This window comes from Chiloscyllium plagiosum, chromosome 13 (genome assembly GCF_004010195.1).
Source record: "Chiloscyllium plagiosum isolate BGI_BamShark_2017 chromosome 13, ASM401019v2, whole genome shotgun sequence".
Classification (NCBI taxonomy): Eukaryota; Metazoa; Chordata; class Chondrichthyes; order Orectolobiformes; family Hemiscylliidae; genus Chiloscyllium; species Chiloscyllium plagiosum.
The window spans coordinates 62,975,233-62,989,298 of record NC_057722.1 but is presented as its reverse complement, the minus strand read 5'-3'; the positions used below and the strand labels follow the sequence as shown (position 1 = coordinate 62,989,298).

At 43.3% G+C, this 14,066-nt stretch overlaps 1 protein-coding gene across 6 annotated transcripts in view; it reads right to left on the bottom strand.

Moving 5' to 3' along the window:
- The window catches only part of LOC122556134 (interleukin-1 receptor accessory protein-like), a 104,110-nt gene extending 100,159 nt beyond the window's left edge, over nt 1-3,951 (bottom strand). For 2 of the 6 annotated variants that reach the window (XM_043702617.1, XM_043702613.1), the window contains exon 1: nt 2,998-3,951. The gene's annotated coding sequence lies outside the window, so the exon portion shown is untranslated. Of the gene's footprint in view, nt 1-2,521; nt 2,551-2,997 lie in introns of those variants that run through there. The other 4 variants (XR_006313468.1, XM_043702614.1, XM_043702618.1 and 1 more) reach the window with 4 other exon arrangements.
- Between the last annotated feature and the right edge of the window lie 10,115 nt (nt 3,952-14,066).

Below are 14,066 nucleotides of genomic sequence, written 5' to 3'. Positions count from 1 at the left end.
GAGCTGGGATCGATCAAGAACAAATCAGCATTGGTTTTGTTAAGGGAGGTCACGTCTGCCTAACTTGATTGAATTTTTTTTAAAAGGGGTGACCAGGTGTGTGGATGAAGGCTTTTGATAAGGTTTCACTTGGGAGACTGATAGTGAAGGTAAAAGCCCTGGGATTCCAAGGACATTTGGCAAATTGGATCCTCAATTGACTGAGTGACAGGAAGGAGATGTCGATTGTTGTGGGATGTTTTTCCAATTGGAAATCTGTGTCCACTGGGTTCCCACAGAAGTTGGATTTGGGGATCATGCTGTTCGTGGTTTATATAAAAAGATTTAGACTTGAATGTAGGAGGGTTGATCAGCCAATTCACAGATGTTACAAAAATTGGTGGGGCGGTAAATAATGAGGAGGATAGCCTAAGATTACAGGAGGATATGGCAAGTTGGTCAGATGGGCTGATCAGTGGCAAATAAAACTCATTCTGAAAAGATGCAAGGTGATGCACTTGGGACAGGAGAAACAAGGCAATGGAATACTTGATGAACAGTAGGACCCTGGACTCATCTTGGATCACCTTGCTGATCTGTGGGGCCCTATTCTCTCCCTAGTTACCCTTTTGTCCTTAATGTATTTGTAAAAACCCTTTGGATTCTCCTTAACACCATTTGCCAAAGCTATCTCATGTTCCCTTTTTGCCCTCCTGATTTCCCACTTAAGTGTACTCCGAATGCCTTTATACTCGAAGGATTCACACGATCTATCCTGTCTATACCTGACATATGATTTCTTCTTTTTTTTTAAACCAAACACTCAATTTCTCTAGTCATCCAGCATTCCCTCCAGTTGCCAGGCTTCCTTTCATCCAAACAGGAATATACTGTCTCTGGACTCTCGTTATCTCATTTCTGAAGGTTTCCCATTTTCCAGTCATTCCTTTACCTGTGAACATCTGCCCCCTGTCAGCTTTTGAAAGTTTTTGCCTAAAACCATCATAATTAGCCTTCCTCCAATTTAGAACTTCAACTTTCAGATATTGTCTATCATTTTCCATCACTTTTAAAGCTAATAGAATTATGGCTGCTGCTCCCAAAGTGCTCCCCCACTGAACCTCAGTCACCTGCCCTGCCTTTTTTCCCCCAAGAGTAGGTGCAAAACTTGACCACCTCCAATAGGTATATCCACATACTGACTCAAAATTCTCTTGTACACACTTAAATTCCTCTCCATCTAAACCCTTAATACTATGGCAGTCTGTGGTTAAAAAAAAAATTTAAAAAAAAAAATCGCTGTCTTAAATAGGAGAGGAGATTGTGCCCTCTGGTTTTGTGCAAACAATTTTTGCACATCTACCTTGTCAAACCACCCCCCCCCCCCCCCCAGAATCTTGTATGTTCACACACACGCGCACACGCACACACACTCCAGATTAGGAGTCTAAAACCATTCAGAGTATTCCAGTGGTGTCATATTTTAATAAGACCTCCCCATTTTTATAATCCATTCTCTTTGAGATAGGGTGGGATATTTCCTAGCGTTGGGCCTTGGGAACTGAGGAGATGACAGGAGATTACCAAAGAGGATGTGCATAAACCCACACTGGGAGGAGTGCAGAGATCTCAGTGGGATATCTTATGGAGCAGATAGAGGTGACCCAGGGAGGGAGGAGTAAAGCCAGGGAGAGATTTGAAATCATGGAGGGTTGTGAAAAAAAACACCAAAAAGGTATTGCCATGGCAGTAGCCACAGTAAGCATAAGGGTGATGGGTGATTGGGATTTGGTGAGAGAGTTAGGATGTAGACAGTTTTAAATGAACTGATAACTTATGGATTGGGGAAGAAGAACATTTGAACACTGGCTCTCATTTAAGCAGCATCCTGATTCTCCCCCCCACCCCCTGCAATTCACCCATGGGATGTGGGCATACCTAGCTCTGCCTTAAAGACACCCAATGACATGGACTCCACAGCCTTCTGCAGCATTCCACATACAGTTCCTCCTGGCTTAAATTGTTCAGGAGACAAAATGTCAACTTCCAGCCAGCAGCATGAAGTTGAGAAACAATTTGGTGGAAGGTGGAGAGAGGCTTGTGATTCCTGATGATGTAACAACCTATTTTAAATACATGAATATGTCATGCATAGAGTAGCAGCTGCAAGGTAGGTTAGTGGGGTATTCAGAGGGAGAGATCAGGACTGGGGAGGGGAGATCAGTCGCAACGTGAGCAGAACAGGCACAAAGAAGGAAGTCAAGTGGGTCTTGAAGGCTGCTTGCAGGTAATAAAGGGAGATTGGAGGAAGAAGAGTGATGGGGTGAAAGTGGCAGGGTTGTGGGTCAGGGTGGGGAAGAACATAATGGTGATAGAGGTGTTTTAGGTCAACTCAGATATGTACAGCACAGAAACAGATCCCTTCAGTGTGGGTATATAACATGGACAAGTTGGACTGAAGGGGTCTGTTTCCATGCTCTACATAAAAAAGGGACATATGTACCCATCCAAATGCCCTTTAAAATGTTGTAATTGTACCAACCTTCATCACTTGCTCTGGCAACTCTTTCCATACACGCACAACCCTCTGTGAAAAAGTTGCCCCTTAGGTCCCTTTTATATCTTTCCCCTCTCACCCTAAACCTATGCCCTCTAGTTCTGAACTCCCCCACCCTCGAGAAAAGACTTTATCTATTTATCCTATCCATGCCCCTCATACTTTTGCAAACCTCTACGAGGTCACCCCTCAGCCTCCAACACTCCAGAGAAAATAGTTCCCACCTATTCAACCTCTCCCTAGAACTCAAATCCTCCAATCCTGGCAACATCCTTGTAAATCCTTTCCAAATTCTTTTGAGTTTCACAACATCCTTCCTATGGGAGGGAGACCAGAATTGCACACACTAATGTCCTATACAGCCACACCATGACCTTCCTCAGGATTGACTGACAGTTGATTCAGAATGGTACCGGAGAGATTGTGATTTGAGCGGTGTCACTGACAGAGTAATCACATACCTGATTAGATTCCCTACAGTGTGGAAACAGACCCTTCAGTCCAACAAGTCCACACCGACCCGACTGGTCTCAGTTTGAAGTTGCATCCCAGGTTCTGAACCGGAACACTCCCTTTCCAACCCGACTCCGCCCTCAGTCCATGGCTTTCTCCAGTCCAGGCTCCTACTCTCCCAGTCCCGGACTGAGAAGTGAAGCAGGGACAATCTCCTCTTCCCACCTACCTCCCCAACATTTATCTCCCTTTTTTTACATCCAAGGTTCGTCCATTCGTTTGCCTGTTTCAAACTCTCCCTCGCCCCCACCCTTTATTAGCCCGTCTGTCTTTATGTCTATCTCTCCCACTAACTTACTTTGTCGCTGTGTCTGTCTCCGCCTCTCTTTAACTGTCACTGTCCCTCTCTCTACTTCTCCCAGTCTGTCGCTGTTTCCCTCTCTGTCTGACTTTCTCTCTGTCCGTCTCTTTCACTCTTACTGACTCTCTCTCTGTGTCACTCTTATTCTCTCTCTCTCGTACTGTCTCTCTCAATGACTCTCTCCCTTTCTCGGCTTTGCCTTGGAAGTCGCTTGTCTCTCTCATACATTGACGCTGCCTCTTCCTCTCCTCTGCCTCTTCCTGTATCTCGCACGCTGTCTATTCTGTCACGTTCACCCTCTCTGTGTGTGACTCACTCTCCCTCAGGATCTGTCTAGCTCAGTCCCACGCTTTCTAACCCCACCCCGCGCTTCTGTGAAACTGACCTGGTTTACCCCGGGCCACTGAACATGGACTGACTATGTGGGAGGATTACAGGAACCTCGTTACATTTCGAAAGCCTAGAATCCCGGTAGTTCCCTCTCGGAGGCAGTCTCAGATCCGCCGGGACCACGCCTATTTAAAGGAGCCGTGTCTTCCGGAGAGAACAATTTGACCCATTTTTTTTTTGCCGGACTCGCTGTTAAAAATAGGCAACAAACCTGAGATTCATTTGACAGTATTATCGTCTGTTTCCTCAATGTCTATCTCTCACGCTCCTTCTCCTGTCAGTGTCTCAATTTGTTTATGTCTCTCGCCCTCATTTAAAAACAAATAAACTATTTTTCTAATTACTTCTTTGTTAATATATACCCCGGAACAAGTGAGATTTGAACTCTTGCTTTATAAGCCGGTAGAGGGTAGAGACGCTACCACTGCGCTACATGAGGGACAGGAATTACTCTCCTCTGCTGAGTTAAAATCACATCACACCAGGTTGTAGTCTAACAGGTTTATTTGGAAGTACAGGTTTTCAGAGCGCTGCTCCTTCATCAGGTAGCTAGTGGAGCAGGATCATAGGACACAGAATTTATAGCACAACATCATAGTGCTGTAATTGATGCAATATATTGATCAAACCTAGATTGCTGTTAAGCCTTTCATCTTTTAGAATGGGTTGCTGGTTTTGATTCATTAAATGTAAATCCTAGAACTTCCTTCAAGTCACATTCCTGAGATAACAAGGTTTTATTAAAAAAAAGTGACAGCTCAGAGAATGCATTAAAGGTGTGAGGGTAGAGTCTGTATGTATTCCAATCTTGAGTCAGACTGGTTCTATTTCCAAAGTAGGAATTTATAAAATGGTTATTAAAAATATTGACTGCCTACAGACTGTGTGCTTTTGAACAAAATAAAGTGTATCTGCAAATATAGTTCTGCAAATGCAAATTTACCCCATAGACTTTCATGTGTGTGTGCATGCATGTGAGTGAGTGTGTGTGTGTGGGAGAGAGGGAGAGAGTGTGTTTGTGTGCTTGATAGAATGTGTGCATGAGTCTGATGGAGTATCTGCCTGTGAGAGGGTCTGCACATGGGTGCGAGTGTGGGGTGTGTGTGTGCCTGAGAGAGGGTCTGTGTTGTGTGTGTATGAGAATGTGTAGTATAGCAGGGTCACCTGCAGTGTGACATACACCCAAGGTCCCAGTTGAGGCCATTCCCATGGATACTGAACTTGGCTATCAGCCTCTGCATTGTTGTGTAACTCTAAGTCTGCCTTGGAGGATGGTCACCCAAAGATCCGAAGCTGAATGCCACTCACCGCTGAAGTGTTCCATGTCTGGGATGGAACACTCCTGTCCAGTGATTGTTATGCAGTGTTCATTCATTTGTTGTCATAGCATTTGCTTGGTCTCGCCAATATAACATGTGTCAAGGGCATCCTTGCCTGCAGCATATCAGATAGACAATGTAGGCCAAGTCACATGAGTACTTGCCGGGTACATGGTGGGTGGTGTCCCCATGTGTAATGGTGGTATCTGTGTCGATACTCTGACACGCTGTGACAGGGTTGGTTTGGGGTGGTGGTCGATGTTGTCCTGAAGGCTGGGCAGTTCGCTGCGAATAATGATCTGTTTGAGGTTTGGCAGTTATTTAAAGGTGAAAAGTGGAAGTGTAGGGAAGGTCTTGATTAGGTGCTCATCTCCATCGATAATGTGTTGCAGGCTGCAAAGAACATGGCGTCATTTCTCTGCTCCTGGGAAGTGCTGAATGATAAAAGGTATCCTATCGGTCATTTCTCATGTCTGTCCAACACATTTTCAGCTCTGATCTCCAGCATCTACAGTCCTCACTTTCTACTAATGACAAAGCTCATCAGCTTGATGACAATTGTCAGATTGGTTTCTGGAAATCAGAGCAGGCTGTGAGTGTGAGTTATACGGTGAGAAGTCCTTTTGAATGAGGATGTGGTCTCTCTCTCTCTCTCTCTCTCTCTCTCTCTGTGTGTCTCTCCAGAACTTTCTGTTTTTATTTCAGAAATCCAGCGTTGACAGTAATTTACTTTTATTCATGTAGATGGTTGACATTCTTTACCCCAAAACTATTTCCCTAAGCTATAGAAAGTCAATTATGCTCTCCTCAATTGGTGCAAGCTATTGTTATTAACCATAAAGTCAGAGACTTTGTAATTTGTGTACAAGTCATTCTGTGCCTCTGGGGAATTGATGAAAGAATCTGAAAAAAAATCAAATAATTTAAGGACTTGGGAAACAAAAGGTACATCTAATCAAATCCTGATGGCTTTTACTATTAAACTATCTATCCAGTATTTTTTTTCTCCATCCATAACACCAATGTTTTTATATTTGTCTGTGTATCACTGTGAGTATTAGTTTAGAAGAAGGTTCATATTTTCAGTCTGTAGAGTTACATGCTGACACTTCATTGTTGTTTATCTGTAGTTAAAATCTATTTATTTGTGCAAGAAATTGGCCAACGTTTTACTGGTGACATGTAGTTTTATTACATGAGTTTATATGAGATGAGTCTCAATCATCTGCTCTTTCCCCATTATCAATCTCTTCAAGTATTTCCCTTTTGGATTAATCTATTGTTCTTGAACCTGTCCCCTCAGGCAGTGAATTCCAGTCCAGGTAAATCAGGTATTATATAATCTTAGGAGATACCATCTTTCAGTTGAAATTCAGATCAAATAGAGATACTGTGCCATTCTGCTTGGATACAAGGATCCCATGGCTAATATTTGAATGAAGAGCAGCAGTGTCTCCCTATTGTCCCCCTTAACATTCAACACGCGACATTAGAAAAACAACGCTTCTGGTCAAGATTGCACTACGGTTATGGGTATAATGATGTGTGCAATTTGGCTGCCAACGTTTTCATATTACAACAGCGACTACATTGCACTGTCCGTGAAGCACTTTGGATGTGATAGATGGTATTGAAATGCAGGGTTTTCAGCTACAATAATGGCCTGATCAATAATTGTGGGTTCCATTTTGGGTTTGGTTTGTGAGTCATGGTGATGTGTTCCCTTGATCCAGCCATCAGGACACAGGCAATGAAGGAAGCGTTGGGATTTGTTACATGTAAACACTTAACCTTCTTCACTCTCTTTGAAACAATGCATTGTGATCGATGCATCATAGTGTTAGCGTAAGGAACCGATTTTATTGATTTCTAGGGCAACCATCAACTCAAAGGCAGATTAAAGAATGACTATTCCACTTTTTAATCTGTCTATGGGAAACCATGCACCCTTATGCATCACATTTTGCCCACATCAGTTATATAGCATTGATAAAATCTCGTGGCATATCCATTGTGTTTGAAGACAGTCTGTTCATGAATTCTGTAGAAGAGTCATACCGAACTTGAAATGTCAACTTTTTCTCTCTCCACAACTGCTGCCAGACCCACTGAGTTTCTCCAGAACTTTCTGTTTTTATTTCAGAAATTCCGTGCTGACAGTATTTTACTTTTATTCATGTAGATGGTTGACATTCTTTACCCCAAAACTATTTCCCTAAACATCCTGATCTAAATCTTTCAAACATCCTTTGAAGCACATTTATTGTCAGTTATCTTTATCACTGTAGAGAATGAATTACTCACCCTGTGTATACCATGCTCTCCATGAATTTTACACTCATGGGTTAACATTATCACTAATGCCAAGTATTTCAATGCACAAGCACTTGATGTGTCAGAAGCTGAGTCATGCATTTGTCTATGAATACTTCAGTCCTTCTTGTTAATGTTGATTTATGATGCGAAGGTGCCCATGTTGGACTGGCATGGACAACATCACATGACACCAAGTTATATGCCAACAGGTTTATTTGAAATCACAAACTTCCGGAGCGTGGCCCCTACGTCAGGTGACGAAGGAGCAACGCTCCGAAAGCTTGTGATTTCAAACAGACCTGTTAGAATATAATCTAGTTTCGTGTGACTCCTGACCTTGTTGGTTTTTAAGAAGAGGATTCTTAACTGTCGGTTCATTAACTCTCCACAAGGTCGAACATTTTTCAGAGTAGGGAGCAGCTCCAGATCAGCAGAACATGACCACAATTTGCACCCTATATTTAGATGACTGCCATTCTCCATAACTTGCATGGTATATGGTGAAATATTCAGGTCCAGTCGTGCAAATGTTGAAGGCATTGTTGTGTAGTGGGTAGTTTCCACATCTTTAACCCAGAAGCATCTGGGATCCAGTCTCACTTGAATGTAACGGTCATGGAAAGTGTGTTTGTAATCTGGCCAAACTTTAATCCCTATAATATGCCTTTGACAATTGAGCTAAGCTTGATATGAAATGGTACCACTTACACTCCAACCTCTAGAAACCTGCTCCAAGGAAAACTCACTATAGAAAAGATGAAAGCATATTTTTCGTCTGCCTCATGTAACCCCAGGTGGGAGAAGAATTGTGGGAATTATTTTAGGATATGTGTTGTAAAAAGAGACTAGCATTTACATAGTGCTCCCAGCACTGTACAGACAATGGCATACTTTAGAATGGTAGCTACTGTTGGAATACAAGAAAACAGCTCGAATCTCTGGAGTCAGATTTGAACCTGCATCGGCCGACCATAGTATCTCACAATGTGGACTACAATTAATTCATTGCTAACATATAACCAAACTTCCAAGGTGGAAACCCAACCATTCAACTAAGCAGAAAAATCAGCCGATCCCTAACTGGCCTGTTTCCTATGTGACTCCAAACTATACTAATGTGACCAGTTTTTCTCCACCCAGTGAAGACTTCTAAATTAATGGAATCCTGGAAATGGACAACAAATTGACAGCGACAACTGTCTCTCAAGAATTAATAAAAAACTAGTTATTTCCTTACAATTCCTGACACAAAGGCATGGCTTGCATTTCCCTCTTTACCTCCTGAAAATGCTGTCAGAATTTTCAGAGAATCACAGACTGATCACATTCCATAAGAGGCCATTCACTGTATAATATTTGTGCTGGCTTGCTGCAAGAACAACGGAGTCAGTCCCAATCACCTCCGAGCCATGGCAATAATGTCCATCCAGGTAACAATCCTATTCCTTTTTAGAAGCTGTGACTGACTCTGCCTTCACCACACTCTTGGGCGGTGCATTGCAGATCCTAATTATTTGCTGCAAAATGTGTTTTCCTTCATGTCTTCTTTGATCCTTTGGTATTTATGGTAAATCACTGTCCCTTGCTTCTCAACCTTCCAACCAAGGGGAACGGTATCCCTTGATCTTCTTTGTACAGACCCATCAATCAAATGTCCCTTCAACGTTCTCTTCTCCAAGGAGAAAACTCTAACCTTTCCATGTAGCTGAAGTTCCTCATCCCCACAATTGTTCTTGTCAGATTTAGTACTACCTCAGGGATTTACCAGGAGCCATTTGGCTTTCCTGCTGCTTGAATTTACCAACAACCATCTGAGGGTTGTCTGATCAGTGAAGATCTCGCTTAAGTGGGGGAACAGACTTTCTGAACTGAATGGCCTTGTTCTGTCCCTTTACCTGACAGTCTTAAGGGTGAGGCCTGAAGATGGCCATTGAAAAGCCTCAAGGGCCACTTGATTCTGTCAGACCTCGCACATTGAACCAATGGGGTTAGTGATGGGAGCATGTCCCAGTCATTCTCCAAACAGGAAGTGAGACCTCCGACAACTTGAACAAAACCCAGTCCAATATTTCCGTTTGATGAAGCAAGACGGAAATATGGACAAGTGAAAGGAGGAAGGAAGAATAAGAGGTAAGTTCTGTGAAAGGGCTGAAGATGGGAGAGATTAAATGACAAACGCTTTTGAGCTTCAAGAGGCAGAGGAAGTGGTTACGATAAAGTCAAGAAATGAAAGATGTGTCCCAATCAGGGTGAGTGCTAAGACTGCAGCCATCTGAAAACAAAGTCAAGGGAGGCATTTTGTAAGCATGAACTAGTGAAACCCAAAATATAGAAGCAACTGGAGGTAGAGTTTATGATATCAGATACAAGAGGAAAATGTTCTGTTGTTACAAGGGGTAAGTTAGTCCCACCCCCTTGGACTCTGGTTGGACCCTTTGATCAAAGAGAAATGTATAAGGTCCAGATTCAATGTCTTCTTGTTTGGAGTTCAAAAGAGTCTCACCAGCTGCAGGAGCGATTCCAGAGTAGAGGACATCTTCGCGCTGACATGCCAAGGTTGCAAATAGTTCAGGCAGTGAGTGAGAATAATAGAGTCAAAAGCTCAGAAATGGAGCTGGGGTATGATCTGAACACAATGGCATTGGTCTTCCCCAATATTGTGTTGCAGTTCACTTTTACAGGGCAGTCCCTGTTGCAATGTAGGAAATATGACAACCAGTTTGTAGGCTCCCCCAGCAGCAATGAGATAATGGCCAGATCGTCTACTTCAGTGATATTATTTGGGAGATAAATCGTTCTGGATCAGGGAGAACTGAGGCCTACGGTTTCTGGTACATGCATCTCAAATAGCAGATGGGGCTTATTGTTTCATTTGGAAGGTGGAGCCTCCAACAGTGCAGCATCCCATTGGTGGGTACACCTTGATGATAGGTTGATGTCTCCAGAGCAGGGCTGGAACTGATGCCCTTCCCACCTCAGAAGCAAGGTTATGGTGCATTGATTGATGCAAGGAGAGGGGAAGGTCAGCCAGCGTTCCAGCTTTATCTCCTCAGGGTGTGCAAATGTTTGCAGGACCAGGCTTGTCTTGATACCTTCCTCAGATGAACAGCCCTCTGACTCTCAGATTGAGGCTCGCTGACAAAGATGGGCAGCAGATGAGACTATTTGAAGGAAGTCTCCGTCATAAACAAGGTGTGTGGATGTTGGCAGGAGATACTCGATAGTAGTGGAAACAACATGTAGCGATTCTAAGTCCAGTTTCCTCACTTCTGGAGAATCCAGGTATCCGGGCCTATTCCACCATGGAATAGCTACTTGTTGCTGGGTTAAGGATTGGGCAGAGGCTGGTAGGTGTGGGAGACTAGGCAGCACAGGGGGTTGTAGAGGGGTTGGTTTGTCATGTGTGTTCTTGTGGTGAGGAATGGGGATGAGTTAGGTGTCTAGTAACCCACATGTGAGTCATCGAACGTTAATTGTGGTAGCCCTGTCACAACAGGAACTGCCCAGAGCTTCCTTGGTACAAAGTAGGAAGCATGCCATTGCACCAAGAAGTAAGACTAGAAAATCTAATCTATAATCTAATCTAATCTAAAAAAATAACATATTGATATTTGGAAATGAATATACAGGTGATATTGGAGCACCAGTTTGAGATGCACAAGACAAGTCAGACCACTATGTATCATTTACCAGTTTAACTGACTTGCAATGCAGACACCACTATTTAAATGCTGACTCCCTCAGTTTACTTGAGTAAGGACTGGACTCCTGTGGTGCAGTGGTCGAGTCCTTACCTCAAGACTAGAAGGTCTGCGTTCAAAGCCCAGCTGTCCCAGATGTACCTTATTAGAGATTGTTTAAATGTAACTACCTGAGTGAGAACCTAGTTGGCACATTGACAGCCAATGGGAATACCAGCAGGGAGCATTGAGTCTACTAGTGAGGGTTTTGTTGCCATTTTAACTCTCACCGCCCCTTTCATCCCCCCACCACCACCATTGCCACCAGCAGGAAGACATCTGTAAAAACAAACTGTACCACTGTTAACATCAACCTTAAAGTAATTCTCCACATGGGCCTCATTTAACTGAGCATGCAAGCCATCGGGAAAATTTGCTCTTAACTGGATGTAAAAACAGGAAATGTTGGGAAGTTCAGCAAGGTATTCAGATTATTGAACTCGATATTGTGTCCCAAGCAGAAAATGAGGGGCTGTTCTTCCAGCTTGTGCTGAACCTCACTGGAGCACTGCAGCAAACCTGAGGCAGAGATATGCCCGGGGAACAGGGTGGTGTGTTGCAGTGGCAGACAACCAGGGTCTTTTTTGCGGACAGAAGGTAGGTGTTCTGCAAAGTGGTTTCCCAGTCTGTGTTTTCTCTTCTTAGTGTACAAGAGTCCACACTGTGAGTAGCAAATACAATAGACTGGCTATCACTAACTATGTATTCCCTTCCCCTCCTTTGTCAGCATATCACAGGGAAGGTTCGCCTCTGAGATAACTTGGTCTACTACTCCTCCACTCCCAATACCTTCCCATGCAATCCCAGAAGGTGCAATAGTTGCCTGTTTACTTCCTTCCTCTTCACTATCCAAAGCCTCAACACACCTTCCAGGTGAAGCAGTGATTTACCTGCACTTCACTCTAGCTAGCCTACAGTATTGGCTGCTCCCAATGGGGTCCACTCTACATTGGAGTGGTGAATGAGAACCTGAACAACTTCTTCCATGTCTTTTACACACCCCCACACCCCAGGCCATGTCATGACACGGGCTGATTTAGCACATGAAAATATATTGTTGTTCCTACAGCGTCGCTGGGTCAAAATCCTGGAACCTCCTGTCTAACAGCACCATGGCTATATCTCCACTGCAAGGACTGCAACAGTTTAAGAAGGCAGCTTACCATCACCTTTCCCAGGCTCAATTAAGGAAGGGCAATAAGTGTTGACCCAGCCAGTAACACTATTTCTTAGGCTTCTTAAGGACAGAATTTACTCACATTTGTAACAATATGGACTTATCAGCAACATGCAGCATGCTTTAATACTGGGGAGGTCATGTCTCACATACTTGATTGAGTTTTTTGAGGTAATGACAAAGATGATCAATGAGGGCAGGGTGGTGGATGTTATCTACATGGACATTAGCAAGGCTTTTGACCAGCACCCTCTTGGCAGATTGTTGCAAAAGTTGAAGTCACATGGGATCCATGATGAGCTAGTAAGATGGATGCAGAACTGGCTTAGTCATGGAAGACAGAGAGTAGCAGTGGTAGGGTATTCTTCTGACTGAGAGATCTGTGACCAGTGGTGTTCCACAAGGACTAGTGCTAGGACCCTACTGTTTGTAATATATACCACAGATGGAAGTCAAACTGGACAATGTGACATGATGCACTTGGAAAGTCTAATAGGGAAGTATACAGTCAATGGCAGAACCTTAGAATTACTAACATACCCAAGGATCTATCCCTTTATCTCCATAGTTCCCTGAAAGTGGCACCACAAGTAGATAAGGTGTTCAAGAGGGCATATAGCATGCTTGCCTTCATCTGTCAGAGTGTAGAGTATAAAAATTGACAAGTCATGTTGCAGCTGTATAGAACTTTAGTTAGGCCACATTTGAAATATTGTGTACAGTTCTGATTGCCACATTACTAGAAGGATGTGGAGTCTTTGAAGTGGGTACAGAAACAGTTTACCAGAATGTCGCTTGGTTTGGAGGATATTAGTTACGAGGAGAGAAAAGACAAACTTGGTCTGTTTCTACTTGAACATTAGAGGCTGAGAAGCAACCTGATAGAAGTTTGCAAAATTATGAGAGACATTGATAGAATGGATAGCTGGAGTCGTTTACCCAGAGTAGATATGTTGATTAATAGAAGACATAGGTTTAAGATAAAAGGAGGAAAGTTTAAAGGAAATATGGAAGGCAATTTTTAACACAGAGGATAGTAAGAATGTGCTGTCAACAGAGATGACAGAAGCAGATGTAACAGCAATACTTAAGAAGCATTTTGACGAGATCCAAGATGGCAGTGACCTAGTAGGTCTGAAAGTTTGGGTGAAGATTTGTAGCTCGGGTGCTTGTTGCTGTGGTTCTGTTCGCTGAGCTGGAAGTTTTTGTTGCAAACGTTTCGTCCCCTGTCTAGGTGACATCCTCAGCGCTTGGGAGCCTCCTGTGAAGTGCTTCTGTGGTGTTTCCTCCAGCATTTATAGTGGCCTGTCCCTGCCGCTTCCGGTTGTCAGTTTCAGCTGTCCGCTGTAGTGGCCGGTATATTGGGTCCAGGTCGATGTGTTTGTTGATGGAGATTGTGGATGGCACTCTATAAATGCCGGAGGAAACACCACAGAAGCACTTCACAGGAGGCTCCCAAGCACTGAGAATGTCACCGAGACAGGGGACGAAACGTTTGCAACAAAAACATCCAGCTCGGCGAACAGAACCACAGCAACAACACATTTATGACCAAAACAAAGTTACTCAAATTATGAAGGAATGAGGAATGACGAGAGGATATTGCAAATATATACATTGATATTTTCCTTTGAAAAATACTGAGATACGCACAACACACACGCATACACACGCACGCGCGCACACACACGCACAAACACACACGTATTGTCGATAATAAACTGAAAAGCAAAAGATCTGCAATGTTAACTTGAAAGAACATTGTCCAAATATG